Raw genomic sequence first — 12731 nt, forward strand, 5'->3', positions numbered from 1 at the left:
GTTTAAGTCCAATTAATTAATTTCATTGTTCCTTCTTCAACTGAATATCAATCGAATTGATTACTTGTGATTCCTAATCACGATTCAACCATCGAATCAGTCAATGCTTCTAGTGTGTGTGACCCCATAGGTTCTACTCTGACTAGTAGTGAGATATATTGTGATCTCTATCACAATATCATTGAAAACTCCTTTCAATGGGTCGGAACGATTCCAACTCTAGTCATTAGGGTTTATCGATCATCAAGATAATCCCTATGAGTCCCACCATCCACCAGTGACACCTAGCAGCATGTAGTGGCTACCCAGCAGAATAGAATGATGAACCTCTAGGTGCAGTTATCATGTGATACAGTCCTTCTATCGTAGATTCCTACAAGACGAAGGTCATGGATAATTCGTCAAACCCCTTCGTCAGTCATATGTCAAGATTTATTCGACTTAAGTTCGAGAGTGGAGAACTCTTTCTCCACTGTGCAATCTACCCCGGCCGAGGTCTTACGAACTCAGTCTTATAAATCACATAAGATCTCTCCTTATCTATCAAGGTCGATAGGTTCCTTGTAGATGCATATCCTACTCCTACAGTGAACCTACTGCAGCCAATCTACACTGCATGGACCCATATGGCTAAAGACCATGTATTTGTGCAGTCAAACTACAATAACCTCACTGTGAGTAGCCGAAGCATCGCAGGTCAAAGGACCAGTCACACAACTGCAACATCAAGCAAGTCACTGACGAGTAGATAGACATCCAAGTGACTTCTTGTCTTGGTCATGCTCAGTACCCTTGTTCTCTAACAAGCACCTGCACTATTACTTCAGTGTCTCCACACCGTAGACTCGAGTCTCGTCCATCCATAGGGAAAGTAATGTGTGCACTGATCGGATCGATCACCATCCTTGTGATGATCCATTGATCAGGAGCATTCAGAAATTAATCACCAATGATGCATGGCTCAAATTCTTAACTCTTAAGAATACGCATCATCATCTTATTAATTCTTGGACGATTCATAGACACATAAACAATATGAATAAAAAGATGCCTTTCATTTATTCAATAATTAATAGTCAAGTACAAAATTATGTTCCTAGAATTAACAATGTGTCAGCCAGATTGGCTTCTAGGGCATACATCTAACACTAAGTAGGACTTCCAGTCCTACTCCAAGTAGGATTTCCAGTCCTAATTCAATTAGGACTTCCGAAATTCTACTCCAAGTAGAATTCGTGTTTAAGTCCAATTAATTAATTTCCATTGTTCCTTCTTCAACTGATCATCAATCAAATTGATTACTCGTGATTCATAATCACATTTCAACCATCGGATCGGTCAATACTTCTAGTGTGTGTGACCCCATAGGTTCTATTCTGACTGGTAGTAAGATATATTGCGATCTCTATCACAATATCATTGAAAACTCCTTTCAATGGGTTGGAACGATTCCAACTCAACTCATTAGGATTTATCGATCATCGAGATATTCCCTGTGAGTCTTACCATCCACCAGTGACACCTAGCAGCATGTAGTGGCTACCCAGCAGAATTGGATAATGAACCTCTAGGTGCAGTTGTCGTATGATACAGTCCTACTATCGTGGATCCCTACAGGACGGAGGTCATGGACAACTCGTCAAATCCCATCGTCCGTCATATGTCAAGATTTATTCGACTTAAGCTCGAGAGTGGAAAACTCTTTCTCCACTGTACAATCTGCCCCGACCGAGGTCTTACGAACTCAGTCTTATAAATCACATCGGATCTCTCCTTGTCAATCAAGGTCGATAGATTCCTTATAGGTGCATACCCTACTCCTACAGTGAACCTACTGCAGCCAATCTACACTGCATGAACCCATATGGCTAGATACCATGTATACGTGCAGTCAAACTACAATAACCTCACTATGAGTAGCCGAAGCACCGCAGGTCAAAGGACCAGTCACACTACTGCAACATCAAGCAAGTCACTGACGAGTGGATAGAAATCCAAGTGACTTCTTATCTTGATCACGCTCAGTACCCTTGTTCTCTAACAAGCACTTGCACAATTGCTCTAGTGTCCCTACACTGTGGACTCAAGACTCGTCCATCAAAGAAAGCAATATATGCACTAATCTCAGCGGATCAATCACCGTCCTCGTGATGATCCATCGATCAGGAGCAATTCAGAAATTAATCACCAATGATACATGCCTCAAATTCTCAACTTTTGAGAATATGCGTCATTATCTTATTAATTCCTTGGACGATTCATGGACACATAAGAACATGAATGAAAAGAATGCCCAACTTAATTAGGTCAAGTACAAATTTATGTTCCAGAATAAAATAATGCGTCAGCCAAATTGACTTCTAGGGCATACTTCTAACAATCTCCCACTTGCACTAAAGCCAATCAGCCATAAACCTAAGCCCCATCTTCTCAAGATGCATTTCAGTTTTCTGCTGACTTATCTGCTAGTGAATGGGTCCACCACATTTCCTGTGGAGTCTACTCTTTGATCCTCTACTTATTTCTTTTCGAGGTAGTCACTTATTAGGTTAAACCGCCGCTCTATGTGCTTCGGTTTCTGGTGAGACCTTTGGCTCCTTAGCTAGTGCTATGGTGTCTTTGTTATTATAGTAGAGTGTTGTGGCATCTGATGATATTACACCTAACTCTGTAATGAACTTCTTAAACCAAAAGGTTTCCACTGCACCCTTAGAGACGGTTTGACATTCAGCTTCTAAGGTAGAATCTACAATGATCGGTTGTTTAGCACTCTTCCAATTTACTGAACCACCGTTGCACATATTCTAATGTAGACTTTCTATCATCAATATGTCTACATCCTTCTACCTTCAACTCTTATCTTCTTCCAAAGACCAAGAACATGTCTTTAGTTCTTCTTAAGTACTCAAGACTGTTCTTCACAGCTATCTTGCACTTCTTGCCTGGATTTGACTGATATATGCTTGTGACACTCACAGCATGTACTATATCAAGTCACGTACATTGCATGGTATACATGAGGCTTCATATAGCCAAAGCATAAGAGATCTTGCTCATCCGCTGAATCTCTTCAGATGTGTTGGGGTACATCTTCTTGGAGAGATTTATTCCATGCCTAAGGGATAATAATCCCCTTTTAGAGGTTTCCATGCCGAACCTCTTCAGCACTCCCTCTATATATATATATTTTATGACAGGACAAGCATCCTTTTAGATCTATCTCTATAGACCTTAATTCAAAATATAGGATGCATTCCCAAGATCTATCATGGAGAATTCCTTACACAACCAAATCTTGACCTAAGTTAGTATGGGAATATCATTCCCAATTTGAAGGATATCATCTATGTACAATACGAAGAATGCAATAGCCCTCCCACTAACTTTCTTATATACACATGGTTTCTTTTCGTTATTGATGAAATCAAACGATTTGATTATATCGTTGAAACGAGTGTTCCAACTCCGAGATGCTTGCTTTAGTCCATAGAAGAACCTTTGCAGTTTACAGACCTTGTGATCACTATCACAATATCTCATAATCATATTATGCTGCAATAGCAAGCAATATTCGAATGGACTTCAGCATGGCTACAGGATGAAAAGTATCCCTATAATCAGTACTTTCGCACTGACTATAATCTTTCGCCACCAGCCTTGCCTTATAGGTCTCTACCTAATCATCCGAACTTAATTTTCTCTTGTAAATCCATTTATACCCAATAGGTACTATACCTTCTGGTGGATCTACTAAGGTCCAGACTTGGTTGGAATGGATGGAGTCCATCTCTGACTTCATCGCTTCCAGCCATCTCTCAGAATTGATGTCTAACATCGCCTCGTTGTAGGTATTAAGATCCTTACCTTGATCCCTATCTCCCATGAGGAACACTTCCTCTACATCCTCTGTAAGCATACCTAAGAACCTTTCAGACGGACGGGAGATCCTACTAGATTTACGAGGTGGAGGAGGTACTACGTGTACTAGCTTAATATAAATAGGTTCTATAGGAATAATGGCTCGTTGCTGTTTTAGAGACTTTCTCTTAAAGCTCAATTTTTCTCCCACTGTTTCTGTCAAGGATAAACTATTTTTCATGAAGATAGCATCTAGGCTCACAAACACTTTGTAATCCTTTGGGACGAAAAGTCGTATCCTAATGACTCTTTAGGATATGCTATAAAATAAGCATTAATTATCCTATCCTCTAACTTGTCCGCCTGTTGTCGCTTGAATTGAGCTGGACATCCCCAAATCTTGAGATAACCAAGACTCAGCTTCTTACCATGTCATATCTCATATGGTGTGGTAGGAACGGACTTTGGAGGGAACTCTATTCAATAAGTAAATAGTTGAAAATAGGGCATCTATCTAAAGAAACAAGGGTAAATCAGTGAAGCTCATCATGGACCGGACCATATCCAATAGAGTCCGATTCCTTCTCTCTGACACTCCATTGAGCTGAGGTGTACCAGAAGGAGTCCATTATGAAACTATACCATTTTTTTGAGATAATCATGGAACTCTCCACTAAGGTATTCACTTCCTCGATCTGATCGAAGAACCTTAATGAGTTTTTCTGTTTATTTTTCTACTTCATATCTCAACTCTTTGAACCTTTCAAAAATTTCAGATTTGTGTATCATACACATATCCATACCGTGAGTAATCATCGATAAATGAAGTAAAAAATTACATTCCCTAGCCTGTACATCGAATGGGCCACACACATCAGTGTGTACTAGGGTAAGTATTTCAGTGGACCTCCTGTATCCTACAAAGGATAATTTGGCCATCTTTCCTTGAAGGCAGAATTTACAAATCAAATATGACTCGAAAGTCAATGAGCCAAAAAGCTCATGTTTCTCTAATTTGTTTATTCTGTCTTCTTCTATATGGCCAAGCCTGAGGTGTCAAAAATACTTTAGATTTATCTCATTTCTGGATCTATTAGATCCTATGGTATTTACTGTATGCTCAGATACATTCACAGATACATCCATATATATGTGATAGAGACTGTCAATCATAAAAGCACGTTGAACCAATTTATTTCTTAAATAAATGGAACAGTAGTCTTATAAAAATCTTTCTGTGCTAAACAAGATACAGAAATCAAATTTCTGCTAGCAACAGGTAACAATCCCTAAGTATCCTGAGCATATCTAACATACCTTCTGAAGGTCTGTTATCCTTCATGTTTTTTATGCTTCCCATGTATGTAGGACAGTTCCTCTTCCAATGGCCGTCCATGATGCAATGGAAATACTTTTTCTTGCAATTGGCCTTTTTCTTGGAACTTCCTTACTTGGCGTTTTCTCAGTCTTCTGATTCTTCGCAGGCTTCTTCTTCTTCCATATAGACTCTCTCTTGAAAGTAGAAACCAGCTCAACAGTGAGAACGATGCCCTTTGAACTCTTCAAGGTTCCTAAGGTAGTTACCAATTTATTTAACAATTCTGTTTTTGGTGCATACAATCTTGTTCATATGTAGTATACTATAAACTGCACATATGAATCTAGAAGGGATTGCAGGATTAGATCTATTTGCAATTCCTTATGCATGGTTATACCGAGCTTCTCAAGCTCCTCTATGTCTTTGATCATAGTCAAACAGTGATCGTGGACAGACTGCCCCTCATGCATCTTTGCCTTGAAGAGCCTCTTGGACACTTCAAAACATGCTGCGCGACTCTGATCACCATACAACTCTTGCAGGTGATTTAATATGTCCCTGGCAGTCTCATGTTCTCATGCTGACATTGTAATTCATTGAACATGGATGCCATTGTGCAGCACCTAACTTTATTGTCATTGTTCGTCCACTTAGCATGTGTCTTACGCTGATCAGTGATCGGATAGATTGGTAACACGGGGATTCCATGGTCTAGCACATACCCTAATTTCTCACAATTCAAAACTATTTTAAAATTTGCTAAGGCAGTCTTTATAATTGGATTTGGTCAAACGGTTGTTCTATAGGATATGAGTTAAAAGTCTAGAAGCTAACATTTTAAACCTCAGAGAGTAAAGATTCTAGTTAGAATTTTGTACTTGATCTTAATTTATTCTAAGATCTTTTAGAACAAATATGCCTCCCACTATTTTCTCGAATTCCTCACACTCTCCTGGTAGGAAAACGGAAAACCTACACGACTAGGGTTTCTAGTGGGTGCTGCGGTCCCACCGATTTATAGGCCACCTCACCTAACAGTTATTGGTGATACATAAATGGATGAGTGTACAACTCTTGTATAATGCTTCTCAAGTATGTTGCAGTGCTACTTGGTCTCTAAGCTATGCAGACCTCACCTAACAGTTATTGGTCTCATTCCTTAGTTAAGTCAGACCCACCGTATAACCGTAGAAATAAAGTCATCATTGGGTCCTCACCTAACAGTTATTGGTGCCCAACCCCACATTTACCCTACAACATCTCATGTCTATAGAGAGGTCCAGCCTTCCGATGCAACTTGCCCGCTGTATCCAGCCGAGACAAATCAAAATCAGAAAGACCTTAGCAGCTCTACTACGGTGGAAGACCTATTGACTTAATATTGGTTAATCATGTCTTAGTGTTTGCAACCTTGAGCTCTTCATAAGAGGTAATCGACCAATTGGCCAGGTAAGTAGGTTGGAGGCTCCCCTTACTCAGAGAGTAAGGTCCTAATTAAGTAACCACCTTTCATGCTTTCCTAGACACCAATTAGATCAATTAATCTAATATGACTCGCTTATGTTGGTTCACTCTCGACTTGATTGAGGAAGTTTTTAGTTTAGATCTCATTGGGTTTGCTACATCACATGTAAACCTATCTACCCCGCTCTCATTCACATCACATGCAAATGACACATCGCAGGCAGTTATAATCGCAGCAATGAATAAAGCTAAACTTTAAATAGGTGATGATCATGGATTCTAATTAGGTCATATTACAAGCACATGCACGTCAATCGATCAACTGGTCTTCAACTCTTGAATTGGTTCCAAGCCTCCTTGATTCGATCCTTGACCAACTCTTGATCCAATCGCCATCAACCGCTCAGATCGTCGTTCATCTCATGCATTATCTTCGACTTGATCGTTGACGTACATCACATCATAGAAATATAACCAGATATTAAATAAAAATAATAATAAATTACATCCCCTTTTAGTAGGCACGCAGATATCTCAAAACATCAAATAAGATGCATGCAAGCATCTAAAAAATTACATGACATTACAGATCACATCGCAGGTCATTACATTTGATACCAAAAGGGTTTGAATCCTATGATCATCACCACATGTAGCAATTATAATTTTCATATCTGAAACTTAATTGATTATGTTATGACATAGGTTGCTGATTATGCTAATCATGATTCTAATCTTTGTAATTGTTGGGGTATGTGGAGACCATTGGTGATGAAGAGAATTGAAGGAGAATCAATTCTGCATAGTTCTGTCTGGCGGACTGTCAGAGTCGATTCGAGCTACAATCGAGTCGACTCAGAAACAGTCGAGTCGACTCGGGAACAGTCGAGTCGACCCGGGAGGAGAAAGAACAGAAGACCGAGAAAACCATGTTTCTGTCTGGACTGTCAGAGTCGACTCGACTCGAAGCATCGTCGAGTCGACTCGAGCTACAGTCGAGTCGACCCAAGATCGTGCCAGTTTTGTCCAGACGTGCCAGAGTCGACTCGAACCACAGCCGAGTTGACTCGGGCTCGCGGAAAATCGTACGGACGATTTTCCTTTGGTATTTGTTGGTGGCGTTTCGACGGCTATGATCATCTGAAGGTCTTGAGACTATATATAGGACTCATGAGAGCCCTAGGAGGATAGAGATATTCAAGGATATTTTGAGAGAGACTCTTGTTTTGTGCGGCTAGGGTTATAGAGAAGAAGAGGATTGGGATCCTACTTCTTGTGCAAAGGGAATTCTGTGTGAATCTCTTGTAGAGCGATCGCATGTGATCGTTCGGGTGTGTGCTATCTCTGTAATCTGTTCATCCTAATTGAGATTTGGAGCGGTGGAGGACGTAGGCTACTTGTAGCCGAACCTCGTTACATCTTTGTGTTTGCTTTGCTATTTTCTTCCTATTTCTTCTTCCTTTGGTTTGATAATCCGCTGCGGTGCTCAAGTGTTTTACCCTATTGATACCACGGGGTAATCTTTTGCCCTTCGTAGCGGAAGCGAAGCGGTGATCCTTGAGTCCGGTGTCGAGGGAGCGAGAGAGTGCTTATCCGTTTGCTTCTCTCTTTGCTTGTCCGACGTTGGTGGTTGTACCGGTGTGAGTGGGTTCCGGTGCAGGTCGCTGCCAACAAGTGGTATCAGAGCTATTGGTATTCTACAATGGCGGATGAAGGGAAGTTGCGAATTGAGAAGTTTAATGGCACGAACTTCGGATTTTGGAAGATGCAAATAGAGGATTATCTTTACCAGAAGGATCTCTATTTACCTCTTGGAGGTGGAGCGAAGAAACCAGAGAAGATGTCCGATGAAGACTGGGAGGTCCTCGATCGGAAGACGCTCGGCACCATTAGATTGTCACTTGCATCCCAAGTGGCATTCAACATCAAAAACGAGAAGACGACGATGGAGTTGATGGCAACATTGTCGCGGATGTACGAGAAACCCTCAGCATCAAACAAGGTATTTCTTATGAAGAGGTTGTTTAATCTTCACATGAAAAATGGCGGCAGCGTAGCAGAATACCTCAACGAGTTCAATGGACTCACGGCCCAGTTGGAGTCAGTGGAGATTAGTTTTGACGATGAGATTCGGGCATTGCTAATCCTCTCCAGACTGCCTGATAGCTGGGAGGGCCTGGTGATGGCGGTGAGCAACTCTTCGGCGACGGGGAAGTTGATCTTTGATGACGTTGTGGGAGTGCTTCTGAGTGAAGAAGCAAGAAGGAAATCTTCTGGAGCTACGGAGTCGTCTGGAAGTGCACTAAACATCTCTAATCGGAAAAGACAAAAGCAAAACGGTCGATTTCGAAGCGACTCAAAGTCGAGATCCAGCAGGTCTCGAGCACCTCAGAACAAGGGAGCGAAGTGCTGGAACTGCGGAAAAACGGGGCATTTTAGGAGGGACTGCAAATCTTCTAAAGGGAAGCAAGGCGACCACACCGAAGGAGTCAGCAAGGATCTGGCAAATCTTGCTGAAAACAGTGACATGGATGCCCTCGTTCTATCTTTATCTACCGGTGACGAGTCTTGGGTGATAGACTCGGGCGCGTCTTTCCATGCTACATCCCAACGGAAGCTTCTTGGAGGATATGAGAAGGGAGACTTCGGCAAAGTCTACTTAGGGGATGGAGAGCCTTGCACCATACAAGGAAGGGGAAGCGCGAAGTGAAGTTGATTTCTGGATCTTCACTTGAGCTTGAGGACGTACGGCACGTGCCTCAACTGCAGAGGAATCTGATTTCTGTTGGACAGTTGGCGAGCCAGGGGTACAAGACTATTTTCACAGCTGATCAGTGGAAGATATCCAGGGGTTCGTTGATGGTGGCTAGTGGCAAGAAGGTTGGGACACTTTATATCGCCAACGGCATGAAAAACTCTATTGGAGTTGCTGCAGCAGATGTGGACGCCAAGTTATGGCATTGCAGACTTGGGCACATGAGTTATCAGGGACTGGAGGTGATGCACAAGTTGGGAAAGCTGCAGGGTCTCAGGAGTGTTGAGGTGGACTTCTGTGAGGATTGTATTCTCGGAAAGCAGAAGCGTGTTTCATTCAACAAAGAAGGTAAACCTCGGAAGCAAGAAAAGCTAGATCTCGTGCACATGGACGTGTGGGGGCCTGCACCGGTTTCTTCCATTGGTGGATCTCAGTACTATGTTACTTTTATTGATGATGCTACCAGGAAGCTTTGGGTGTTCTTCTTGAAGCACAAGTCAGAGGTATTTGGGGTCTTCAGGAGATGGCAGGCAATGGTAGAACTCGAGACAGGAAGGAGGTTAAAATGCCTGAGATCAGACAATGGTGGTGAGTATTGTAGCAGGGAGTTGAGGACTACTGTGCAGAGGCTGGGATCGTCAGGCAGAGGACAGTTCCAGGGACACCACAACAAAATGGAGTTGCTGAAAGGATGAACAGAACAATTAATGAGCGTGCCAGGAGTATGAGGATACATGCTGGATTGCCACAGCAGTTTTGGGCGGAAGCAGTTAACACTGCTGCCTACTTGATCAACAGAGGGTCATCAAAGAAACTTGAATTTGGAATTCCTGAGGAAGCATGGACAGCGAAGAAGATTGATTTGGCGCACTTACGAGTATTCGGTTGTACCAGTTATGTCCATGTTGATTCCAATCAAAGAAGCAAACTAGACGCCAAATCAAAGAAGTGCATTTTCGTTGGATACGGAGGTCAACAGTTTGGGTATCGGTTTTGGGATCCCGAACACAGAAAGATCATTCATAGTAATGATGTGGTATTTAATGAGAAAATGCAGCAGAGCACTGAATCAGAAACAAAACTTGTTGAGCCGTGTTTTGTGGATCCTGAAGAGGAGTCTACAAATTCTGGTCAGAAGACTCAGTCAGAGCAAGAACCTGAAGTATTGGCACCCTCTCCACAACTAAGAAGGTCCACTCGTAGTACTCATGGGAAGCCTCCTCAAAGGTATGATGGGACTCTTAGTTATTTGCTGCTCACAGATAATGGCGAACCTGAATGCTTCACGGAGGCATTGGAGGTTGATACCAGGAAGGAGTGGGAGTTGGCCATGGATGATGAGATGGAGTCATTGGAGCAGAATCAAACGTGGAATTTGGTGGATCTGCCCAAGGGGAAGAAAGCACTGTCAAACAAATGGGTTTACAGGCTGAAGAAAGAGCAGAATGGGAAGAAACGGTACAAGGCCAGGCTGGTTGTAAAAGGATTTCAGCAGAGAGCAGGTATCGACTTCACGGAGATCTTTTCTCCTATAGTCAAGATGAGTTCTATTCGGGCGGTGCTGAGCATGGTGGCAGTAGAGAATCTTCACTTAGAGCAGCTTGATGTGAAGACAGCTTTTCTTCACGGAGATCTCGATAAGGAGATATATATGCAGCAGCCGGAGGGATACATTGCAGCTGGCACGGGTGACTTGGTTTGCAAATTGAAGAAAAGCCTCTATGGTTTGAAACAGGCACCCAGGCAATGGTATCTCAAGTTCGATAGTTACATGCTTGAGATAGGATATAGGAGATGTCAGGAGGATCACTGTTGCTACTTCCGGGACTTCGGTACATCTTATATTATCTTGCTATTATATGTTGATGACATGTTAGTTGCAGGAGCTAGCATGCATGAGATTGCAAAATTGAAGCTGAAGCTGTCAAGAAAATTTGCAATGAAGGATCTAGGAGCAGCGAAACAGATCCTTGGGATGCGGATCAGCAGAGATAGGTCTAAACATATCCTCAGACTATCTCAGGCGGAGTACATCAGCCGAGTACTCAAGAGATTCTGCATGGAGGGTGCCAAACCTGTTGGCACACCACTAGGTGCCCACTTAAAGCTTTCAAAAGGACAAAGTCCGAAGACGCGGGTGGAGGAGCTCAATATGCATCGGCGGTGGGGAGCTTGATGTACGCTATGGTCTGTACGAGACCTGACATTGCTCAAGCAGTGGGAGTTGTGAGTCGCTTTATGAGCTGCCCAGGCTTGGAGCATTGGCGTGCGGTCAAATGGATACTGAGGTATCTGAGAGGCACGGAGCACATGTCATTGTGCTATGGAGGTTCTGAGATCCGGTTACAGGGCTTTGTGGACTCAGACGTGGCAGGGGACTTGGACGGCAGGAGGAGCACGACAGGGTACTTGTTCACCTTGGGCAGTGGAGCCGTCAGTTGGATTTCCAGGTTGCAACCAGTTGTTGCATTGTCTACTACGGAGGCGGAGTATGTGGCAGCCACAGAGGCATGCAAGGAACTAATATGGCTTCAGGGCTTGATGAAGGAGCTTGGGAAGGAGCAGAAGGATTGCATGTTATATTCAGATAGTCAAAGTGCAATTCATCTGGCAAAGAATTCAGCTTTCCATTCAAGGACGAAGCATATTGACATACGGTACCACTTTGTGAGGTCATTGCTCGAGCAGGGACTCGTCAAGTTGGAGAAGATTCATACAAGTCAGAATCCTGCAGATATGTTGACGAAGGTCGTCACGGTGGAGAAGCTGAGGAGTTGTTCAGCTTCTGCTGGTCTTCATGCTTGAAGACGTTGAGGAGGCATCGTACCTATCTCACTAGGATGATTCAGTTTCAGTGGGAGCACAGAGGAAAGCCAAGTAACAAGAGGATATACCCAAGGTCTCCAAGTGGGAGATTGTTGGGGTATGTGGAGACCATTGGTGATGAAGAGAATTGAAGGAGAATCAATTCTGCATAGTTCTGTCTGGCGGACTGTCAGAGTCGACTCGAGCTACAGTCGAGTCGACTCAGGAACAGTCGAGTCGACTCGGGAACAGTCGAGTCGACCTGGGAACAGTCGAGTCGACCTGGGAACAGTCGAGTCGACCTGGGAGGAGAAAGGCCAGAAGACCGAGAAAACCATGTTTCTGTCTGGACTGTCAGAGTCAGCTCGAGCTACAGTCGAGTCGACTCGAAGCATCGTCGAGTCGACTCGAGCTACAGTCGAGTCGACCCGAGATCGTGCCAGTTTTGTCCAGACGTGCCAGAGTCGACTCGAACCACAGTCGAGTCGACTCGGGCTCGCGGAAAATCGTACGGACGATTTTCCTTTGGTG

This window comes from Phoenix dactylifera, unplaced genomic scaffold (assembly GCF_009389715.1).
Source record: "Phoenix dactylifera cultivar Barhee BC4 unplaced genomic scaffold, palm_55x_up_171113_PBpolish2nd_filt_p 000542F, whole genome shotgun sequence".
Taxonomy (NCBI): Eukaryota; Viridiplantae; Streptophyta; class Magnoliopsida; order Arecales; family Arecaceae; genus Phoenix; species Phoenix dactylifera.